This window comes from Halichoerus grypus, chromosome X (assembly GCF_964656455.1).
Source record: "Halichoerus grypus chromosome X, mHalGry1.hap1.1, whole genome shotgun sequence".
In the NCBI taxonomy this organism is placed as follows: Eukaryota; Metazoa; Chordata; class Mammalia; order Carnivora; family Phocidae; genus Halichoerus; species Halichoerus grypus.
In genome coordinates this window covers 64,332,901-64,350,873 of record NC_135727.1, presented here as the reverse complement: position 1 = coordinate 64,350,873, position 17,973 = coordinate 64,332,901, and the positions used below count along the sequence as shown (strand labels likewise).

Genomic DNA, 17,973 nt, shown 5'->3' with positions numbered 1-17,973 from the left:
TAGGTCCAGTTTGAATCGGGTTTTAGTCACTTGCATATGACTCAGTCCTTACTTAAACATCCAGGGTAGGGCAGAGGGTATCTTGGTTAATATGATGATAATCCCTAAGGATTAAAATGCCTACACTTCTTTCGCTTACCCAGGACATATAGAGAACAGAGTGAAAGGAATAGTAATGAGACATATAGGAAGGCTTCAAAAAGGAGCAGATGGCTTAGAACTTGCCTATTGGGTATTTGATTAATTACTTGGGATGGACCATGGCCTTTTGGGATGGGGAATCAGGGACTCAGATACTCTCTACATAGTGGCAAAAGGAGCAGTTTGGTCATACTACATCACTTGCATTTTGCTGGGCTAGCAGAGAATTAAGTTGATGCTATTCCTATTAACAGTTCAGTTGATGCTTATGATGAGCTGGAGATGTGACCTTTGCTTAATAGGTGGTGACAAGCAAAACTAAAAAGGCAATCGCTGATAAATAAATAGTTTTAAGTAACTTTGGTTTAATATAAGCTAGAAAGTAGGTCAATATTAAACATTTCATTTGTTGCTGAGTATAATTTTCAATGCAAAATGACTGGGAAAATAGGCTTAAAAGAAGTAGGCACATTCTAGATTGGAAATATAGGCAGTGTGGCTCATGAAATTTGCACATCCTAATTAAGAATAAATATAAATAGCCTATTTGGGTATGGATATTTTGCTCTGATAGATGGTTTCAAATTAACTTTCTGTTCCTCAACCAAAGAAGCTTCAGCAAACCCTTGAAATTAGAAGGGATTGATGGAACCAATTTAGTCCAATTCCTCAGGCCAAGGAAAAATTGCTTTTTACTGATCATTTTTTATTTTCTACTGTATATGAATAATCTATGGAAACTATACCTATAAAAAAGACTTCTCCTTCATATGACCTAGAAAAGAAAAGCATCTTCATAAGTTATTAGTCTCTGCTCCTTTAGTCAGATCTGGGATGCAGGGCAGGAAAATCAACATACTGTGGCCTCCTCCAACCGACCCCATTTCCTTGGTCCCCCAAGACTACTGTTTCCTTCCAGAGTTCAGCACAGACACAAAGAATGTTTCGTATGAACTTCTCATATTTTACTCTAGCCAAAAAGTCTCTTCACCACCTCCACTTTTAAACCATTTTTCCTTCTTCCTTTCCCCTCAACTATCAGGCTGTTTGCATTCTCTCTATACCTAGCACCCAATTATCTATCCCCATTCCATTTACTCTGCTGTTAATTTGTTTTTACCTCATTGTGCTCTTGAACCAGGATTGGGCATTCCTGAGCTGGCTGGGTCCCACCCCTCAGTCCCTTCAAACTCCTGATATAGTCAATTCTCTATGGGAACATGCAAAAACACAGACAATTCCTAAAACAGGCATTTCATTTTAAGGATTGTAGACATGGATTTAGGGTATTTTACCTTTAACTAAAATTCCAAAGAATTTTGTGTCATACCAATGCACTATGAAGTTAACTGGTTTAGTAGTGTCCCAAGGTTTCAGCATGTCAGTTTTGATTTTAAATTATTCCTAGAGTGACCCACTAACCTTAGCCCCCTTTGCATACTGCAATGTAAAATAGTTGACTAATCTTACCTCCCATGGAAGATATTCTATGTTTGTTTATCCAATACCCATTCCAACCTCATTCTTGTTTGGATTCTTGTACAATTAAGTTAGAAAACTAAAATCTACATTTCATGTATGCATACATACACAAACACATATATTTTTAAATTATTTTTTGGCAGCTGATGTACAGGCATGTGACCCAAGTTTGGTTAAGCAGATGAAAATTTATGACACTTGGAAGTAGAAGAAAGCAATATGAGGTTAGGGTCATAGTAGTGGGCTTGGATCTTATGGAAATCATTATGGCAAAAGCATCCAATTCTTTTAGACAATCTGGGCAAAGTGTCACATACAGTCTCTAATGTCATAGTACTAAGTGTTGGATGGTGAATATTCTCCTAGAATATTCTCATCATGTGACTTTGCTCCTGGCTGAATTATCCCTAACTGTGTGGCATCTGAGCCTGTTTTTTTGTCTCTCCTGGAGATCTAGTGATTTATCTAATAATCTTTAACAAATTGCTTCTTATATAAATCAAGTAGATCCAATTTTACAGTGTCTGTAACTAAAAACTTAACCTATATAACTTTAACTTTTTACCCCAATTACAGTGGCTAGATTCATTTGAAAATGCATTAGTTGAATGAGTTGAGGTTCAGAAGACTTCCTTTCACTCATTTAAAAATACCTTTCTGTATTGAGTCTACAAGTGTCTGTGGTCTTGAGTATATCTCATCAGGTCTTTCCCACAGGTATTAAATAGGGCAAAAAGCATAAATACATCTTATTTAGAAAGATAAGGTGGTAGAGAAAAAGGTTGCTTGGGGCACAGTGTAAAAACCACTGAACCAAAGTTGAGAGACTGGTTCTTGTCTTAGTTTTTTACTTCCTAACAATGAGAACATGTGAGTCCCTCATCCTCTTTGGGCTTTAGTTTACTTCAATGAATAAATGAGGTCAGTGGTTTTTAACTTTTTTGCATGTCATGGACTCTTAAGAAGCTTATAAAATCTATACAATATTTTCCATAAAATACACACACACACACTCAAAAAATTTCATACAATTTCAGAGATTCTCTAAGCTGAGGGACCTGTGTTTTAAAATTTTATCAAATATCATGCCAGTAACCATGGAATTCAACATTTATTTTCCCTTTATACCACTTCTCTTCTATCATTACTCAGATCCAAAAATACCAGGATAAGCCTGTATCCAACACAATGAGCACCCTCTCTTCCATTTACAGTGACTCTCAGAAAAGAAACATCGAGGAAAATAGAAAGAGGATAAGAGATTATTTCTTATTAGACTCAAAATAATTTACACTGAGCTCATCTATATTTTATTCAAAGAAATGTAGAAATATCTTAATTTACATATCATATTACAATGAATCAATATGGAGTCAAAGTCCACCATTAAACATTCCTAAAGATTCCATACATCATCCTCAGAATAATGAATTTCTATACAAAGATTTATAGATGTCCAAGGTATGTACTTTTTCCTCAGTGTGCTACAGAGTTTAGAAGTTCTGCTGGAATATTCCCCAAATCAAGTGCAGGATCTGTTTCTTCATCAGTTTCTCCAATGACTGCAACACTGAGACTTGTTACAATGTATATCCCTAGCATCACTTGTTTTACTCCTGTGAAGAGCTAAACACTAGTTCATGGCTTTCATCCAAACTCAAGTTAATTGTCTGGTTAAAACCTTGCAGTGTTCCCACAATCATTCTGTCCTCAGAAGTTGTAACTGCAACAGTTTGGTTGATGTAGTTATCAAAGGCAGATGTCATGATGCTGAGCTCAGCTGTTCTGAGCAACACAGTGACACAAGTGACAAGTGAAGCTAAAAAGGCCTGCCTGAGCTCATCTACATTATACTATACTAGTATACTGTACTTATAATTATGCTATGTTGGACAATTATATAATTGTCTTTGGGCTTCAGTTTCCTCACCTGTAAAATGAGGAAGTTGGACAGACCAGTAGTTTGTAACCATTTGGGGGATTATTATCTGAAAACCCTCATTTTCTGGGCCCTTCCTGTCAGGTTGCACTTCTGATAGCACAGTCTATGGTGGCAACCCTCATTAGTCCAGTGGTTCTTAAAATTTTTGGTCCCAGCCCCTTCAAGGATCTGATTAAAATTTGTACTTTTTCCCCAAAAAAGTGCTCATATGTATGCACACAGAAATTTTTTTTTATAAATGCTTTCAGAAATTCCGGGACCTTCTGAAGTCCATGCATGGCTCACCAGTAAAAACTCCTGTACAGGAAGATGTTTAAAAATTCTTTTTAAAAATTTTTTTTAATTTAAATTCAATTTAGTTAACATATACTATATTGTTAGTTTCAAAGGTAGAATATAGTGATTCATCAGTTGCATATAACACCCAGTGCTCATTACATCAAGTGCCCTCCTTAAAAATCCTCTTACTTCCAATACCTTGTGAGCTTCTATGTGGTCAGTATGTTTGGCTGAAGGCAAAAATTGGTGGTGGATATTTCCCCACACCCTTCCAGCATTCCTTTCCTGTTAATTGTCTGCAAATAGCCAGGATCCCCACTGAGAGTAGATTTACCTAATAGATTTACAGTAAATAAGGAATTTGGGCTATACATGTTACCCTTCTCAACAGTTTGCTTTTGCAAAAAATGACAATGAAGGGGAAGAACCAAAAAGGACACATCTGGAATACTGACTTTTCAGACCTGGTGGCAGGTATATGAGTGGGGTTTTGGGGATTATAACACTTGAATTGAATATTGTGTCCATGTAGGACAACTGACCTTCTAGTTTATCCATAGATAAAGGTGTTTCTTTCTATGAAGGGTAAATCACATGTGTACATCTGAATACCGGCTTTATAAAGTGACAATTGTGGGCTCCTGCTAAATCCGCTATCACTAGGGTCTGATACAAAAGATACTCTCACTTATTGTTAATTATAAAGACTTAAAATCAGTAACAATAAAACCATTCCTGCCTTGAATTCTGGTCTAAGCATGCATATCCAAACAGCACCCCTTTGCTTATTTCCCTTAAGTGCTATTTTTGATTGAGATATTCAGGGCTCATTTGCACTTACACTGTGACTTTTAGTAGAATGTTCTCTGAACATTTTCAAAATAACAAATTAGGCTCCCTCCAGGCTCCAAACTGGTTGTCTGATTGCTATGGCTAGGACCTCCAGTACTATGTTGAATAAAAGTGGAAAGAGTGGACACCCTTGTCTCGTTCCTGACCTTAGTACTTCCCCACTGAGTATGACGTTTACTGTTTTTCATATATGGCCTTAGTTATGTTGAGGTATGTTTCCTCTAAATATATTTTGTTGAGGGCTTTCATCATGAATGGATGTTGTAATTTGCCAATGCTCTTTCTGTGTCTATTGAAATGATGATACGGATTTTATCCATTCTCTTATTGATGTGATGAATCACTTTGATTGGTTTGCAAATATTGAACCACCTTTGCATACCAGGAATAAATCCCAAGTAGTAAATGCTTTTTAATGTATTGTTGAATTTGGTTTGCTAGCATTTTGCTGAGAGGATTTTTCGACTCTATTCATTAAAGATATTGGCCTGTGGTTCTTTTTTTTTTTTTTTTTTTTTTGGTATTGTCTTTATCTGGTTTTGGTATCAGGGTAATGCTTGCCTCATAGAATGAATTTGGAATTTTTCCTTCCTTTTCTATTTTTTTGGAATAGTTTGAGAAGAATAAGTATTAACTCTTCCTTAAATGTGTGGTAGAATTCCCCTGTGAAGCCATATGGTCCTGCCTCAATACATAATAACAAATGAGCATGGTCTTGAGTAAACTGACTCTTTGGCCACTGGGCTATTTGGGATAGAAACAACTTTCCACCAATTCCCCCTCGCTTTCTTCCTGGATTCAGTAAATTTTTGTAAAGTGAATTCTGTTTTCCCACCTCCTTTCATGATCAAGTCAGAGACTGTCCCCCAAGGAAAAACAAAACATACAGGTATAAGATATCACTGAAAACTTTGGCAAAGAAGGAAGGAGTTAAGCAGGTGATCTGCCTTGGACTGCTTGTAATTTTGGTACTGAAAGGTAATTTGCCATCTATTTAGGACTATGTGGGAGTTCCACAAATATGGAATCTACCTTACACCATAATCCCAAAGCTGTGAGAACTTTTCTCTTGGCCATGTGCATCTCCTGAATCAACATTTGTAAGTTATTTGTTTATTGTCCTCATATTTATAATGATTAGTATAATTTAGCTGCAATATTATACTTTACCAAAAAGTACCACTATAGCCTGAGAATCAGCAATGATATGGTGTCTTGAAATCTTTAAACTGTTTTTTTAAAGATTTTATTTATTTATTTGTCGGTGAGAGAGAGAGAGAGAGAGAGGCAGGTGGAGGGAGAAGCAGGCTCCCCGCTGAGCAAGGAGCCGGATGTGGGACTCCATTCCAAGACCCTAGAACCATGACCTGAGCCAAAGACAGACCCTTAACCAACTCAGCCACCCAGGCATCCTTGTGTCTTGAAATCTTAATTTCAAAACTGAAAATCAATTTTTAGCATTTCTTGACAACCAAAGCTGTATAACTCAGAGAAAGTTACATAACACCTTTTAGCCTGCTTTTTTTTAAAGGATTTTTTATTTATTCATTTGACAGAGAGACACACAGCGAGAGAGGGAACACAAGCAGGGGGAGTGGGAGAGGGAGAAGCAGGCTTCCCGTGGACCAGGGAGCCCGATGTGGGGCTTGATCCCAGGACCCTGGGATCATGACCTGAGCTGAAGGCAGATGCTTAACGATTGAGCCACCCAGGCACCCCTTTAGCCTGCTTTTTAACTATAAAATGGGGACACATAATATCTAAAATATAGGGTTGTTTGAATGAGTAAATATTATAACAAACGTAAAATTGGTAGCACAGTGCTTAGTGGATTGCCAACTTTCAGGCCATCAAACACTCTCCAAAAAAAGTCTTACTTAAAGAAGGAATAAATATGATTAGTATTTTAACTGGTAACTTGACAAAGAAAATAATTTAGGTAACCTATTTTTGTTTACCTATTTTTATTGTTATGTTAATCACCATACACTAAACCATACATTACATCAGTTTTAAATGTAGTGTTCCATGATTCATTGTTTGTGCATAACACCCAGTGCTCCATGCAGAACGTGCCCTCTTTAATACCCATCACCAGGCTAACCCCTCCTCCCACCCCCCTCCCCTCTAGAACCCTCAGTTTGTTTTTCAGAGTCCATCGTCTCTCATGGTTCATCTCCCCCTCCGATTTCCCCCCTTCATTCTTCCCCTCCTGCTATCTTTTTTTTTTTTCCTTAACATATATTGCATTATTTGTTTCAGAGGTAGAGATCTGAGATTCAACAGTCTTGCACAATTCACAGCACTTACCAGAGCACATACCCTCCCCAGTGTCTATCACCCAGTCACCCCATCCCTCCCACCCCACCCCCCACTCCAGCAACCTTCAGTTTGTTTCCTGAGATTAAGAATTCTTCATATCAGTGAGGTCATATGATACATGTCTTTCTCTGTTTGACTTATTTCGCTCAGCTTAACACCCTCCAGTTCCATCCATGTCGTTGCAAATGGCAAGATCTCATTCCTTTTGATGGCTGCATAATATTCCATTGTATATATATATACCACTTCTTCTTTATCCATTCATCTGTCAATGGACATCTTGGCTCTTTCCACAGTTTGGCTATTGTGGACATTGCTGCTATAAACATAGGGGTGCACGTACCCCTTCGGATCCCTACATTTGTATCTTTGGGATAAATACCCAGTAGTGCAATTGCTGGATTGTATGGTAGCTCTATTTTCAACTTTTTGAGAAACGTCCATACTGTTTTCCAGAGTGACTGCACCAGCTTGCATTCCCACCAATAGTGTAGGAGGATTCCCCTTTCTCCACATCCCTGCCAACATCTGTCGTTTCTTGACTTGTTAATTTTAGCCATTCTGACTGGTGTGAGGTGATATCTCATTGAGGTTTTGATTTGGATTTCCCTGATGCCGAGTGATATTGAGCACTTTTTCATGTGTCTGTTGGCCGTTTGGATGTCTTCTTTGGAAAAATGTCTGTTTATGTCTTCTGCTCATTTCTTGATTGGATTCTTTGTTCTTTGGGTGTTGAGTTGGTAAGTTCTTTATAGATTTTGGATACTAACCCTTAATCTGATATGTCATTTGCAAATATCTTCTCCCATTCTGTCGGTTGTCTTTTGGTTTTGTTGACTGTTTCCTTTGCTGTGCAAAAGCTTTTTATCTTGATGAAGTCCCAATAGTTCATTTTTGCCCTTGCTTCCCTTGCCTTTGGTGATGTTTCTAGGAAGAAGTTGCTACGGCTGAGGTCGAAGAGATTGCTGCCTGTGTTCTCCTTTAGGGTTTTGATGGACTCCTGTCTCACATTGAGGTCTTTCAGCCATTTTGAGTCTATTTTTGTGTGTGGTGTAAGGAAATGGTCCAGTTTCATTCTTCTGCATGTGGCAGTCCAATTTTCCCAACACCATTTGTTGAAGAGACTGTCTTTTTTCCATTAGACATTCTTTCCTGCTTTGTCGAAGATTAGTTGACCATAGAGTTGAGGGTCCATTTCTGGGCTCTCTATTCTGTTCCATTGATCTATGTGTCTGTTTTTGTGCCAGTACCATACTGTCTTGATGATGACAGCTTTGTAATAGAGCTTGAAGTCCGGAATTGTGATGCCGCCAGCTTTGCTTTTCTTTGTCAACATTCCTCTGGCTATTCAGGGTCTTTTCTGGTTCCATACAAATTTTAGGATTACTTGTTCCATTTCTTTGAAAAAAGTGGATGGTATTTTGATGGGGATTGCCTTGAATGTGTAGATTGCTCTAGGTAGCATTGACATCTTCACAATATTTGTTCTTCCAATCCATGAGCATGGAACGTTTTTCCATTTCTTTGTGTCTTCCTCAGTTTCTTTCATGAGTATTCTATAGTTTTCTGAGTACAGATTCTTTGCCTCTTTGGTTAGATTTATTCCTAGGTATCTTATGGTTTTGGGTGCAATTGTAAATGGGATCAACTCCTTAATTTCTCTTTCTTCTGTCTTGTTGTTGGTGTATAGGAATGCCACTGATTTCTGTGCATTGATTTTATATCCTGCCACTTTACTGAATTCCTGTATGAGTTCTAGCAGTTTGGGGGTGGAGTCTTTTGGGTTTTCCACATAAAGTATCATATCGTCTGCAAAGAGTGAGAGTTTGACTTCTTCTTTGCCAATTGGATGCCTTTTATTTCTTTTTGTTGTCTGATTGCTCTGGCTAGGACTTCTAATACTATGTTGAATAGCAGTGGTGATAGTGGACATCCCTGCCGCGTTCCTGACCTTAGGGGGAAAGCTCTCAGTTTTTCCCCATTGAGAATGATATTCGCTATAGGTTTTTCATAGATGGCTTTTATGATCTTGAGGTATGTACCCTCTATCCCTATATTCTGAAGAGTTTTGATCAAGAAAGGATGCTGTACTTTGTCAAATGCTTTTTCTGCATCTACTGAGAGGATCGTATGATTCTTGTTCTTTCTTTTTTTAATGTATTGTATCACATTGATTGATTTGCGGATGTTGAACCAACCTTGCAGCCCAGGGATAAATCCCACTTGGTTGTGGTGAATAATCCTTTTAATGTACTGTGGCATCCTATTGGCTAGTATTTTGGTGAGAATTTTTGCATCCATGTTCATCAGGGATATTGGTCTGTAATTCTCCTTTTTGATGGGGTCTTTGTCTGGTTTGGTGATCAAGGTAATGGTGGCCTCATAAAATGAGTTTCGAAGTTTTCCTTCCATTTTTATTTTTTGGAACAGTTTCAGAAGAATGGGTATTAATTCTTCTTTAAATGTTTGGTAGAATTTCCCTGGAAAGCCATCTGGCCCTGGGCTTTTGTTTCTTGGATGATTTTTGATGACTGCTTCAATTTCCTTAGTGGTTATAGGTCTGTTCAGGTTTTCTATTTCTTCCTGGTTCAGTTTTGGTAGTTGATACATCTCTAGGAATGCATCCATTTCTTCCAGGTTATCTAATTTGCTGGCATAGAGTTGCTCATAATATGTTCTTATAATTCTTTGTATTTCTTTGGTGTTGGTTGTGATCTCTCCTCTTTCATTCATGATTTTGTTGATTTGGGTCATTTCTCTTTTCTTTTTGATAAGTCTGGCCAGGGGTTTATCAATCTTGTTAATTCTTTCAAAGAACCAGCTCCTAGTTTCATGATTTGTTCTACTGTTCTTTTAGTTTCCATTTCATTGATGTCTGCTCTGATCTTTATTATTTCTCTTCTCCTGCTGGGTTTAGGCTTTATTTGCTGTTCTTTCTCCAGCTCCTTTAGGTGTAGGGTTAGGTTGTGTATTTGAGACCTTTCTTGTTTCTTGAGAAAGGCTTGTATTGCTATATACCTTCCTCTTAGGACTGCCTTTGCTGCATCCCAAAGATTTTGAATAGTTGTGTTTTCCTTTTCATTGGTTCCATGAATTTTTTAAATTCTTCTTTAATTTCCTGGTTGACCCATTCATTCTTTAGTAGGATGCTCTTTAGCCTCCTTGTATTTGAGTTCTTTCCGACTTTCTTCTTGTGATTGAGTTCTAGTTTCAAAGCATTGTGGTCTGAAAATAGGTAGGGAATGATCCCAGTCTTTTGGTACCGGTTGAGTCCTGATTTATGATCTAGGATGTGATCAGTTCTGGAAAATGTTCCACGGGCACTAGAGAAGAATGTGTATTCTGTTGCTTTGGGATGGAATGTTCTGAATATGTCTGTGAAGTCCATTTGGTCCAGTGTGTCCTTTAAAGTCTTTATTTCCTTGTTGATCTTTTGCTTAGATGATCTGTCCATTTCAGTGAGGGGGCTGTTAAAGTCCCCCACAATTATTGTATTGTTGTCGATGTGTTTCTTTGCTTTTGTTATTAAGTGCCTTATATAATTGGCTGCTCCCATGTTAGGGGCATAGATATTTACAATTGTTAGATCTTCTTGTGGAATAGACCCTTTAAGTAGGATATAGTGTCCTTCCTCATCTCTTATTACAGTCTTTGGTTTAACATCTAATTTGTCTGAGATAAGGATTGCCACCCCAGCTTTCTTTTGGTGTCCAGTAGCATGGTAAATGGTTTTCCACCCACTCACTTTCAATCTGGGGGTGTCTTTGGATCTAAAATGAGTCTCTTGCAGACAGCATATTGATGGGTCTTGTTTTTTAATCTGATCTGATAGCCTGTGTCTTTTGATTGGGGCATTTAGCCCATTTACATTCATGGTAACTATTGAAAGATATGAATTTAGTGCCATTGTATTGCTTGTAAGGTGACTGTTACTGTATATTGTCTGTGTTCCTTTCTGGTCTATGTTGCTTTTAGGCTCTCTCTTTGCTTAGAGGACCCCTTTCAATATTTCTTGTAGGGCTGGTTTTGTGTTTGCAAATTCCTTTAGTTTTTGTTTGTCCTGGAAGCTTTTTATCTTTCCTTCTATTTTCAATGACAGCCTAGCTGGATATAGTATTCTTGGCTGCATATTTTTCTCATTTAGTGCTCTGAAGATATCCTGCCAGTCCTTTCTGGGCTGCCAGGTCTCTGTGGAGAGGTCTGTTGCCAATCTAATGTTTCTACCATTGTAGGTTACATATCTCTTCTCCCGAGCTGCTTTCAGGATTTTCTCTTTGTCTCTGAGACTCGTAAGTTTTACTATTAGATGTCTAATAGTAAATAGATGGCAACAGGCCCGTCTATACTAATAGATGTGTTGACCTATTTTTATTGATTTTGAGAGGCGTTCTCTGTGCTTCCTGGATTTTGATGCCTGTTTCCTTTCCCAAATTAGGTAAGTTCTCTGCTATAGTTTGCTCCAATATACCTTCTGCCCCTTTCTCTCTTTCTTCTTCTTCTGGGATCCCAATTATTCTAATGTTGTTTCATCTTATGGTATCGCTTATCTCTCGAATTCTGCCCTCGTGATCCAGTAGTTGTTTATCTCTCTTTTTCTCAGCTTCTTTATTTTCCACCATTTGGTCTTCTATATCACTGATTCTCTCTTCTGCCTCATTTATCCTAGCAGTTATTGCCCCCATATTTAATTGCACCTCCTTAATAACCTTTTTGATTTCGACTTGGTTAGATTTTAGTTCTTTTATTTCTCCAGAAAGGGTTTCTCTAATAACTTCCATGCTTTTTTCAAGCCCAGCTAGTATCTTTAAAGTGATGATTCTGAACTCTAGGTCCAACATTGTACTAATGTCCGTATTGAGTAGGTCCCTGGCAGTCGGTACTACCTCTTGTTCTTTTTGTTGAGGTGATTTTTTCCGTCTTGTCATTTTGTGCAGAGGAGAATAGATTAATGAGAGAACAAAATGCTAACAGGGTAACAACATCCCCAGAAAATACACTCTAAACAAATCAGAAAAGACCTGAAGCCGGGGGAAAAGAAAGGGAAAGAGAGAAAAAAGAAAAAAAAGAAAAAGAAAAAGAAAAAGATAAAAACAAACAAAAACAGAACAGAACAAAAAAAAAACCAGAATATGATCAAATATGATCAGGCTGGTACATAGATCAGTGCCACACACTAGATTTTGGGTGTATTTTGGTCTGTTAGAAGAAAGTGCCTCCCAAAATTTTAAAGAAAGAAAAACTTATATATGTACAAAAATAAGGGTTGATATGATGAAGGGATGGAATATGACTGTGAAGATGAAAATTATTAAAATTTTTATAAAAGGAATTGATAAGACGGTGTTTGAAAAAAGAAATAAGAGGATTTAAAAAAAAAAGAAAAAAAAAGGGAGAGAATGTGATCAGGCAGGAGAGTAGAAAAAAATCATACACTAGAGATTTAGGGTATATTTTGATCTGTTAGAAGAAACTATCTCAAAAATTTTAAAGAGAGAACAACTTATATATATATGCCAAAAATATGGGTAACTACTATGAAGGGATAGAATATGACTCTAAAAATGAAAAATAAAAATGTTTTTTAAAAAAGGGATTGATAAGATGTTGGTTGAAAAAGGGAAAAGGAAAAATTCAAAAAAGAAAAAGACAGTCAAAAAAATTAACTTTGAAAGACTAAAGAACCATGCTAAAAAAGCCATGGATTCTATATGCATTATTCCCCTAGCACTGGAGTTCTGCCGTTCTCATTGATAGGTAAACTTGGTCTTGGCCGGCTGTTCTCGCTAATCTTCTGGGCGAGGGGCCTTTTGCCGTGGTTCCCAAATGTCTTTGCTGGAGGCAGAATTGCCCCGCCCTTGGTGGGTCCAGGCTAGGTAATCTGCTCGGGTTTGCTCTCCAGAGCTTTTGTTCCCTGCAAGCTTTCCATAGAGCTTTGGAGGCGGAGAGTGAAAATGGCGGCCTCCCAATCTCCGCCCCTGAGGAGCCGGAGGAGCCGAGAACTTGGGGCTCTGCTCCTCAGTGAGCCCCCAGTGAAAAGCAGTCAGTCACTCCCGTCTCCCCGGTCTCCGGCCGCACTCCGTGCTCACCCGGCCTGTGACCGCGCATTTCTATCTCTGGCACCCGACTCAGTGTGGAGTCTCCAAACCCAGCAGATCCCTGCAGTGTGCTCCCGTGCCGCTCCTCCAGGGGAGGAAGGGGCTTCTCCCCGGATCTGCCACTTGTTGGGTCCCTGCTGGAAGAGCAGTGGCCCGACTGTGCCACGGATCACAGTTTATGGCAACCCCGAGCTGAGACCTCACTCCTCGGCTCCGTCTCTGCAGCTGGCTTCCCCGCTCTGATACCTGGGAGCTCTGCCGCACTCAGGCACCCCCGGTCTTTCTATGACCCCGAGGGTCCTGAGACCACACTGTCCCGTGAGGGTCCCACCCCCAGCTTAGCCACCGGAGCGACGTCCCTTAGCGGAGCCGACTTCTAAACGTTCCAATTTTGTGCTCCATGGCTCTATCACTTGCCAGAAGCAGCTGAGGGAGGCCCCTCCCCCACCGTCTATCCTCCCGAATATCGCCTCAGATTCACTTCTCTGCACGTCCTACCTTCCAGAAAGTGGTCACTTTTCTGTTCAGAGAGTTGTTGCTATTCTTTTCTTCGATCTCCTGTTGAGTTTGTAGGTGTTCAGAATGGTTTGATCCCTATCCAGCTGAATTCCTGAGACCAGAGGAAATCCAGGTCTTCTACTACTCCACCACCTTGCTCCGCCTCTAGGTAACCTATTTTTAAATGTATTTTAATTTGTTAATTGCAGCACCTAATGTTTTATTGATGATGATGTGTTAATTTTGTGCAATTACATAACAAAGCATAAAGCACTTTGCAGATTATAAAGTGCTGAACAAATGTTAGTTATGATTAAATCACAACCGATAAAAGTTTAAATTATAGAAAATTCTTAGTAAGGGAGAACCACTGGTATTTTAAAATTATAGGTCTGATATGAATATGTTTAGAAAAAATATTTTAATGATAATTTATATTGTATTATGCAATAATTTATATGCAAAACAATAAGCTAAGCTGAAGGAGTAATTTTAGAATCATGAGGTAAACATTAAATGATAATGAAACATTTATTAAAAAGAAAATTCTTGGGTGCCTGGGTGGCTCAGTCGTTAAGTGTCTGCCTTAGCTCAGGTCATAATCCCAGAGTCCTGGGATCGAGTCCTACATCGGGCTCCTTGCTTAGTGGGGAGTCTGGTTCTCCCTCTCCCTCTGCCCCTGCTTGTGTCCCCTCTCTTGCTGTGTCTCTCTCTGTCAAATAAATAAAATCTTTAAAAAAAATAAAAAAATAAGAAAATTCTTTCCTTAAACCAATTAAGAAAAGCTCAAACTTTTCCTTTATTTACACTTTATTATTATTTTTTTAAAGAGTTATTTAACCACTTTAAAGAGAGAGAGAGAGAGAGGGATGCCTGGGTGGCTCAGTCAGTTAAACATCTGCCTTCAGCTCAGGTCATGATCCCAGGATTCTGGGATTGAGTCCCACATCGAGCTCCCTGCTCAGCAGGAAGCCTGCTTCTCCCTCTGCCCCTCCTTTGGTCTCTCTCTCTCTGACAAATAAATAAATAAAATCTTTAAAAAATTCCTAAAAAAAAAAAATAGAGAGAGACTGTGCACAATTAGGGGGAGGGGAAGCAGGAGAGGGAGAGAGAGAATCTCAAGCAGACTCTGCGCTGAGCAGGGAGCCCTATGCATGGCTCTATCCCATGACCCTGAGATCATGACCTGAGACAAAAGAAATAAAAGGCATTCAAATTGGTAAGGAAGAAGTAAAACTTACACTATTTGCATATGACATACTATACTATGTCATATATATAGCAAACCTGAAAGACTCCACCAAAAACATACTAGAACTAATAAATGAATTCTGTAATGTTGCAGGATACAAAAGCAACGTGCAAAAATCAACCAACTGAGCCACCCAGGTGCCCTACAATTTTATTATTAATTATTACTATTATTTATTATTATTATTGCTATTATTATTTTGCCTCACAAGATCATCATTATTTGTATAAATAGGAGATTATGGAGAATAATTTACAAAGTCATGGCTCCCTGAACAAGGGGGAACAGACTCATTTTTATTAATCTTTTAAAAAAATTCCAGTAGAGTTAATATACAGTGTTATTTTATTTTCAGGTGTACAATAGAGTAATTCAACACTTCCATGTATTGGCCTGTGCTCATCACAAGTGCACTCCTTAATCCTCATCACTTATTTAACCTAGTTCCTCACCAAGCTACCCTCTGGTAACCATCAGTTTGTTCTTAAAGGTTAAGAGTCTGTGTCTTGGTTTGTTCCCTTTCTTTTTGTTCTTTATTTGTTTTATTTCTTAAATTCCACATATGAGTGAAATCATATGGTATTTGTCTTTCTCTGACTGACTTATTTCACTTAGCATTATACCTTCTAGCTCAATCCATGTTCTTGCAAATGGCAAGATTTAATTCTTTTTATGGCTGAATAATATTCTATTGTATATATACCACATCTTCTTTATCCACTCATCTACTGATGGACATTTGGGCTGTTTCCATAATTTGGCTATAGTAAAAAATGCTGCAATAAACATAGTGGTCCATGTATCCCTTTGAATTAGTATTTTTGTATTTTTTTGGGGTAAATATTCTGTAGCACCATTATTTGATCATAAGGTAATTCTATTTTAACTTTTTGAGGAACTGTCATACTGTTTTCCACAGTGGCAACACCAGTTTGAGTTCCCACCAAGAGTGTAAGAGGGTTTTTTCTTCACATCCTCACTAACACAGGTCATTTCTTGTGTTTTTGATTTTAGCCACTCTGGTGTGAAGTGATTATGATTTTGATTTTCATTTCCCTGATGATGAGTGATGTTGAGCATCTTTTCATGTGTCTGTTGGCCATTTGTAGGTCTTCTTTGAAGAAATATATATTCATTTCTTATGCCCATTTTTAATTAGATTACTTGGCTTTTGGGTGTTAATTTGTATAAGTCCCTTATATATTTGCATACTTTTTATACCTTTATTGGATATGTCACTTGCAAATATCTTCTCCCATTTAGTAGGTTGCCTTTTGTTTTATTGATGATTTATTTTGCTGTACAAAAGCTTTTTATTTTGATATAGTACTGGTAGTTTACTTTTGCTTCTACTTACTTTGCCTCAGGAGACATATCTAGAAAAAATGTTCCTTCACCTGATACCAGAGAGATTACTGCCAGGGCTAACTTCTAGGATTTTTATGGTGTTATGTCTCACATTAAATTTTTATTTTTGTGTATGATGTAAGAAGGTGGTCCAGTTTCATTCTTTTTCATGCAGGGTAACAGTTTTCCCAACACCATTTATTGAAGGGACTCTCATTTTCCAATTGGATATTCTTTACTGCTTTGTTTGAGATTAACTGACCATATAGTTGTGAGTTTCTGTCTGAGTATTCTATTCTGTTCCATTGATCTACATGTCTATTTTTTGTGCCGGTATGATACCATTTTCATTACTACAGCTGTGTAATGTAACTTGAAGTCTGAAATTGTGATACCTCCAGCTTTGTTTTTCTTTCTCAAAATTGTTCTGTCAATTCACGGTCTTTTGTGGTTCCATATAAATTGTAGGATTTTTGTCCTACTTCTGTGAAAAATGTCATTGGTATTTGATAGGGATTGAATTAAATTTGTAGATTGCTTTGGGTAGCAAAGACATTTTATTTTATTTTATTTTTTAAAGATTTTATTTATTTATTTGACAGAGAGAGACACAGCAAGAGAGGGAACACAAGCAGGGGGAGTGGGAGAGGGAGAAGCAGGCTCCCTGTGGGGCTTGATCCGAGGACTCTGGGATCATGACCTGAGCCAAAGGCAGACGCTTAACGACTGAGCCACCCAGGCGCCCCAAGTAAAGACATTTTAACAATATTTGTTCTTCCAATCCATGTTCATGCAATATATTTCCATTTCTTTGTGTCATCCTGAATTTCTTTCATCAGTGTTTTATACTGTTCAGAGTGCAGATCTTTCAATTCTTTGGTTAGGTTTATTCCTAGGTTAGGTTGTTTATTTGAGATTTTTCTTGCTCATTGAGGTAGGCCTTTCTTGCTCTGAATTTCCCTCTTAGATCTACTTTCACAGCATACCAAAGGTTTTGGACCATGTGTTTTCATTTTCATTTGTTTCCATGTAATTTTCGATTTTTTCTTTGATTTCTTGGTTAACACATTCATTGTTTAATGGCATGTTATTTATTTAACCTCATTTTTTTTTGGTCTTCCCAGATTTTTTTCTTGTGTTTGAATTCCAGTTCCATAGTGTTGTGGTCAGAAAAGATGCATGGTATGAATTCAATCATTTTGAATTTGTTGAGACCTATTTTGTGGCCTAACATGTGATCTATTCTGGCGAATCCTCTGTGTGCACCTGAAAAGAATGTGTATTCTATTTTAGGAAGACATATTCTAAATATGTCTGTTAAATCCACCCAGTCCTATATGTCATTCAAAGCCATTGTTTCCTTGTTGATTTCTGATTGGCTAATCTGTCCATTGATATAAGTGTGGCATTAAAGTCCCCTATTATTGACACTTGGAATATTCTCCAGAATAGGTCACATATTAAGTCACAAAACAGGTCTCAACAAATACAAGAAGATTGATGTCAAACCATGCATCTTTTTAACCACAAGGCTCTGAACCTGGAAGTCAACAAAAACAAAAACATCAGGAAAGATCACAAATACATGGAAGTTAAACAACATTCAACAAAACAATGAATGTGTCAACCAGCAAATAAAAGAAGAAATAAAAAAAGTACAGGGAAACAATGTACAAGTTAAATAGGTGATGGGGTTTAAGGAGTTAAGGAGTTCACTTGTTGTGATGAGCAGGGGGTGTTGTATGGAAATGTTGAATCACTAT

The 17,973-nt window shown here is 37.9% G+C and overlaps 1 pseudogene; it reads right to left on the bottom strand.

The window, feature by feature from the left end:
- Window positions 1-3,099: 3,099 nt before the first annotated feature.
- LOC118533010 (U6 snRNA-associated Sm-like protein LSm8 pseudogene) lies at window positions 3,100-3,389 on the bottom strand (annotated as a pseudogene).
- Between the last annotated feature and the right edge of the window lie 14,584 nt (window positions 3,390-17,973).